The sequence below is a fragment of the Bubalus bubalis genome, chromosome 24 (assembly GCF_019923935.1).
Source record: "Bubalus bubalis isolate 160015118507 breed Murrah chromosome 24, NDDB_SH_1, whole genome shotgun sequence".
In the NCBI taxonomy this organism is placed as follows: Eukaryota; Metazoa; Chordata; class Mammalia; order Artiodactyla; family Bovidae; genus Bubalus; species Bubalus bubalis.
Genome location: NC_059180.1, coordinates 15,664,632 through 15,671,522, shown reverse-complemented (window position 1 = coordinate 15,671,522; position 6,891 = coordinate 15,664,632). Strand labels below are relative to the sequence as shown.

The 6,891-nt window shown below is 43.0% G+C and overlaps 1 non-coding gene across 1 annotated transcript; it reads left to right on the top strand.

The window, feature by feature from the left end:
- Window positions 1-5,116: 5,116 nt before the first annotated feature.
- Window positions 5,117-5,189, top strand: TRNAR-UCG. Its single transcript has one exon. It is a non-coding gene; the product is annotated as a tRNA-Arg (tRNA).
- The last annotated feature ends 1,702 nt before the right edge of the window (window positions 5,190-6,891 follow it).

Here is a 6,891-nt window from a genome sequence, read left to right as displayed (position 1 = left end):
CAAGGACAGGTTGTTTTTTGAGGGCTTCCCAGGTGGCTCAAGGAAGAATCCACCTGCAATGCAGGAGCCGCAGGAAATGCAGGTTTGATCCCTGGGTGACCCCCTGGAGGAGGAAATGGTAACCCACTCCAGAATACTTGCCTGGAGAATCCCATGGACAGAGCAGCCTGGTGGGCTACAGTCCACTGAATCACAAAGAATCAGACACGAATGAAGTGGTGACTTAGCACAGCACAAATTGTCTAACCTCCAAAACCTCAGTTTCACTGCCTAAAAGATAATAATACATATCAAATAGGAATGTTAGGAGAATTAAATTTTTAAAATGTGTGTGAAGTTCCTGGCTGATGGTAAACTCAAAATAAATGCTAGAACTTCTATCATATAGTACTGATATTGTGGTTGTAGGGACTGAAATTTAAATTCACAAATCTTGTAACATCTTCCAGAGTTTTTTATATAAAAACAAATTTATCCATCTTTCAAAGGAAAAAGAAGAACTGCAACAGAAAAACACTGAAATGACCCGAGTTCTCATTAACCTAAGAGTGCACAAACAAGCTGTGGTGTAACCACACAAGGGAATATTATTTATCTTTAAAAATGAGGTATAGGCATCATCAGTATGAATAATCTCAAAAACAAAACATTGAAAAGAAGAAGCAAGTTATAGAAGAAAACATAATCTAGGATACCATTTATAAACAAGCAATACTATTTTATTATTAATAACTATTAATATTTTATTAGTGACAAGCAATAATATTGTTGAGATGCATAGTTGATAAAGACTCTTAAAAGGTAAAAGAATGAATGATTAACAAAGGAGTTGTTAAAAGATTAGCACAGGAATTACTTCTGGGGAAGGATATGTAAAAGAACTTTTGGGCTATGTTAAATTCTGTTCCTTGGACTGAGTAGTAGTTACATAGGGCTTCTTTAAACCATGCACATGTATTTCCCCATGCTTTTTGTAAATAAACTCTATATTTCAACATTTTCAAAAGAAGAAAATAGGCTACATTTCAGAATTGAAAAAAATGCGATACTGAAAAAGCAATAGATGCGGAAGCGGAAGCAAAGGACCTCTGGGTTTTATCTTATCTCTGGGCTTGCCCTCAGTGATTTGTCTGGCCTTAAGGAAGTTACATAACCTCTCTACAGCTTAGTTTTAATCTCTGTTAAATGAGCATCATCTTCTCTGCTTCAGACCACATAAACATCTCAACTATGAAAAGTTCTTTGCAAAATGTTGAGCGTATTGTTCGCGTGAAGAATTCTCTTATCATTGAGTGAAAAACAAAAACAGTCCATGACGTCTGTAGTAACTTCATCTGGGTTAAAAAGTGACTAGATTAGGTGGCCCTGGTTATATGTTCTCTTAGTTCTCTGGACTTTTCCTTCTCAGTATTTGGTGCAATTTGTACTTCTTTATTCATGTGGTTACACCATGACTATCTGTTCCACTGACCTGTAAGCTCCACAGAGCAGGGGCTGCTCTGTTTCATCCACCCTAGCATTTATATGGCAAAAACATTCGTTGAATGAATACTTTATTTTATACAATACAGTTTGCTGAGCACACGAGTCATGTGATGCGTGCATGCGTGCTAAGTCGCTTCAGTTGTGTCCGATTCTTTGCGATCCCGTGGACGGGACTGTAGCCCACCAGGCTCCTATGTCCATGGGATTCTCCAGGCAAGAATACTGGAGTGGGCTACTGTTTCCTCCTCCAGGGGATCTTCCTGACCCAGGGATCAAACCTGCAGCTCCTGGATTGCAGGCAGATTCCTTACCGCTTGAGTCACCAGGGAAGTGCCCTGAGTGACATGATAGTACTGAGCATTTTGCGTTTATTTATCTCCTCATTTCATCCTCAGAGCAGCCCCAGGAAATCGGCATTCTTACCTCCATTTTAAAGATGCAGAAACTGAGGTCCCTGATAGTTTAAGACAGTCTTGCACAGGGTCAACCAGCTAGGAATCAACCTGGTGAGAACTGCAAATCCAAGTCTGTCTAGCCTGAAGGCTGGTGCCCTACCCCTCCGTTTGGCGGGCCATTTGAAAATACTGGTGGCTCAGAGGTTAAAGCGTCTGCCTGCATGCGGGAGACCCGGGTTCGATCCCTCGATCGGGAAGATCCCCTCTAGAAGGAAATGGCAACCCATTCCAGTATTCTTGCTTGGAGAATCCCATGGATGTAGGAGCCTGGTAGACTACAGTCCACGGGGTTACAAAGAGTCGGACACGACTGAGAGACTTCACTTTCACTTTGAAAATACTAGTAACCCTCACTACACCCCTCAAGAAAACAGGACTCTTTCTCTTTATAGGTATATAAGGTAATTTTTAAAAATTTAGTTTTAGTTGGAGTATAATTGCTTTAAAATGTTGTGTTTGTTTCTGCTGTACAACAAGAATCGGAATAAGTATGTACATATCTGCGCTTCCCAGGTGGCGCTAGTGGGAAAGAGCACATCTGTCAATGCAGTAGACGAAAGAGACATGAGTTCAACCCCTGGGTCGGAAAGATCCCCTGGAGGAGGGCATGGCAACCCACTCCAGTATTCTTGTCTGGAGAATCCCATGGTCAGAGGAGCCTGGCGGGCTACAGTCCATAGGGTCACAAAGAGTAAGACACGACTGAAGCAACTTAGCACAGCACAGCACGTACATATATCCGCTGCCTCTGGAGTCTCTCTCCCACTCCTTCCCCTATCGCCACCCTTCTAGGTCATCACAGAGCACTCAGCTGAATTCCTGTGTGATACAGCAGCTTCCACTAGCTGTCTATTTAAACATGATAGTGTATGTATGTCAACATCACTCTCTCAAGTTGTCCCTCCCTCTCCTCCCTCACCCCCAGGGACTCTTTCGGGGAAAAGTGTGTACCCATATTACTTCCTGTCACTTCTACTTGGGAGCAATGTTCCCTGGGGCCAGTGCAAAGAAAGTCAGGGATTTTCCTTGGCCAGTGACCAAGCCCCTCGGTCAGGACAAGGTCATGTGCCTTTGTGCAGACTGTCCACCTGGGCGGATCCTTGTGATTGCATCATGAGCTTTCGAAAGCATCCTGTTTATCTTTTTCTTATTTTTTCACTGAGAGATTCATTAAACTACATTTGCCATTCGGGCCAAAGACTGCAAGGTAGAAACCTGGAGGTGGAGTTGGGAGAGCAGACAAAAGAGAAGAAAGAGAGATTTTAAAGAATAAGATAATCTGAGTACCAGCCCATCATTTTAAAGAAAAATAGATGTATATAGTTGATTTACAATATGATACTACTGATGTTCAAGCTGGTTTTAGAAAAGGCAGAGGAACTAGAGATCAAATTGCCAACATCCGCTGGAACATGGAAAAAGCAAGGGAGTTCCAGAAAAACATCTATTTCTGCTTTATTGACTATGCCAAGCCTTTGACTGTGTGGATCACAATAAAGTGTGGGAAATTCTGAAAGAGATGGGAATACCAGACCACCTGACCTGCCTCTTGAGAAATTTGTATGCAGGTCAGGAAGCAACAGTTAGAACTGGACATGGAACAACAAACTGGTTCCAAATAGGAAAAGGAGTCCATCAAGGCTGTATACTGTCACCCTGTTTATTTAACTTATATGCAGAGTACATCATGAGACATGCTGGACTGGAAGAAACACAAGCTGGAATCAAGATTGCCGGGAGAAGTATCAATAACCTCAGATATGCAGATGACACCACCCTTATGGAAGAAAGTGAAGAGGAACTAAAAAGCCTCTTGATGAAAGTGAAAGTGGAGAGTGAAAAAGTTGGCTTAAAGCTCAACATTCAGAAAACGAAGATCATGGCATCCGGTCCCATCACTTTATGGGAAATAGATGGGGAAACAGTGGAAACAGTGTCCGACTTTATTCTTTGGGGCTCCAAAATCACTGCAGATGGTGATTGCAGCCATGAAATTAAAAGATGCTTACTCCTTGGAAGGAAAGTTATGACCAACCTAGATAGCATATTCAAAAGCAGAGACATTACTTTGCCAACAAAGGTTTGTCTAGTGTAGGCTATGGTTTTTCCAGTGGTCATGTGTGGATGTGAGAGTTGGACTGTGAAGGAAGCTGAGTGCCGAAGAATTGATGCTTTTGAACTGTCATGTTGGAGAAGACTCTTGAGAGTCCCTTGGACTGCAAGGAGATCCAACCAGTCCATTCTAGAGGAGATCAGCCCTGGGATTTCTTTGGAAGGAATGATGCTAAAGCTGAAACTCCAGTACTTTGGCCACCTCATGCGAAGAGTTGACTCATTGGAAAAGACTCAGATGCTGGGAGGGATTGGGGGCAGGAGGAGAAGGGGACGACAGAGGATGAGATGGCTGGATGGCATCACTGACTCGATGGACGTGAGTCTGAGTGAACTCTGGGAGTTGGTGATGGACAGGGAGGCCTGGCGTGCTGCGATTCATGGGGTCGCAAAGAGTCGGACACGACTGAGCGACTGATCTGATCTGATCAGGTATACTGCATAGAGCTTCAAAACTTACAGATGTATTCAACTTAAAGTTATTATCAAATATTGGCTATACTTCCCCCGAGCTGTACAATACATCCCGTAGCTTACTTACTTTATACACAGTATCAGTAGTTTGTACCTCAGTCCCTAACCCCTGTCTGTTGCCCCTCACTCCCCCCATTTGTTTTTCAGATGCAATAAAAGCCTCGGGGCTGGGGCTACTTACAGTGATTTACAGTTATAATCATTCAGAATCCTAACACTACACTTTAGGGTTCAAGGCACTTTTCGTTTTATTTTATTGAGTTGGCCAAAAAGTCTGTTTGGATATTTCTGTACTATCTTATTGAAAAACCCAAACTATTTTTTGCCAACTCAAAACATGCTGCCCTGTGGAGCCGCAAGCAGGATATTTGTACCTTGACCAGGGATTGAACCCATGCTGCTTGCATTGGAAGCGCAGAGTCTTAACCACTGGATCACGAGGGAATTTCCTCCATACACTTGGAAAATTTTGTGGTTGTTGTGGGAAGATAGACATTCTGTACATTTTCAATACACTGAAAACACTTCAGCAGGCTCTTTCCATTACATTTTTTTTCTTGTTACAAAATCACTGTGTTGTTGTTGTCAGTGGCCATGTGGCCTAATGGATAAGGCGTCTGACTTCGGATCAGAAGATTACAGGTTCGAGTCCTGTCATGGTCGCAAGGACGGGTTGCTTTTTGAGGGCTTCCCGGGTGGCAGGAGCCACAGGAAATGCAGGTTTGATCCCTGGTTCAGGAAAATCCCCTGGAGGAGGAAATGGCAGCCCACTCTAGTATTCTTGCCTGGAGAATCCCATGGACAGGGGAGCCTGGTGGGCTATACAGTCCATGGGGTCGCAAAGAGTTGGAAATGACTGAAGCGACCTAGCATGCATGTCATTGTAGAAAAATCACAAATTGCAACTTAGTAAGGAGGAAAAAAGTTTTAAAAAGCACTTGAAATCCTTTCTCCCAGAAAGGGTGTTAATGACCCCTTAGTGCAGCACAGCTAAGTTTTTCTTCCTGTGCTACGTGGAGGGCCACCACTTCACACTGAGCCCTAGGGGGCGCCCAGTCATTCCCTCCAGGCTGTGTGGAGCTACCGTGTATTTGGTGCATTACATAACCTTACACACACACAAAGATGGAGGACTACCCTAGAGGTCCAATGGTTAAGATTCTGCACTTCCACTGCAGAGGCTGCGGATTTGATTCCTGGTGGGGGAACTGAAATCCTGCATGCCTCTTGGCCAAAAAAAAAAAAAAAAATTCTTGAACTGAATGAAAATACAACATATCAACTTAAACTTTTAATAATTATTTTATTATTTTTATTGTTATTTTACTTATTTTTATTTTTTGGTTGTACCTTGCAGCATGTGGCTGTACTGTACTCCAAATCAGGAAAGGGGTACATCAAGGCTGTATATTGTCACCCTGCTTATTTAACTTATATGCAGAATGGTGGTGGTTTAGTCACTAAGTCATCTCCGACTCTTGCGACCCCATGGACTGTAGCCTGCCAGGCTCCTCTGTCCATGGGATTCTCCAGGCAAGAATACTGGAGTGAGTTGCCATTTCCTTCTCCAGGGGATCTTCCAGACCTAGGAATTGAACCTGAATCTCCTGCACTACAGGCAGATTCTTTACCAACTGAACTATGAGGGAAGCCCTATATGCAGAATACATCATGGGAAATGCCGAGCTGAATGAAGCACAAGCTGGAATCAAGATTGCTGGGAGGAATATCAATAACCTCAGATATGCAGATGACACCACTGGTATGGCAGAAGGTGAAGAGGAACTAAAGAGCCTCTTGTTGAAAGTGAAAGAGGTGAGTGAAAAAGTTGGCTTAAAACTCAACATTCAAAAAACTAAGATCATGGCATCCAGTCCCATCACTTCATGGCAAATAGATAGGAAAACAATGGAAACAATGAGAGAGTTTATTTTTGGGGGCTCCAAAATCACTGCAGATGGTGACTGCAGGCTTGAAATTAAAAGACGCTTACTCCTTGGAAGGAAAGTTATGACCAACCTGGATAGCATATTAAAAAGCAGAGACATTACTTTGCCAACAAAGGTCCGTCTAGTCAAAGCTATGGTTTTTCCAGTAGTCACATATGGATGTGAGAGTTGGATTATAAAGAAAGCTGAGCACCGAAGAATTGATGCTTTTGAATTGTGGTGTTAGAGAAGACTCTTGAGAGTCCCTTGGACTGCAAGGAGACCCAACCTGTCCATCCTAAAGGAAATTGGTCTGGAATATTCATTGGAAGGACTGATGCTGAAGCTGGAACTCCAATACTTTGGCCATCTGATGCGAAGAACTGACTCATTGGAAAAGACCCTGATGCTGGGAAAAATTGAAGGCAGGAGGAGAC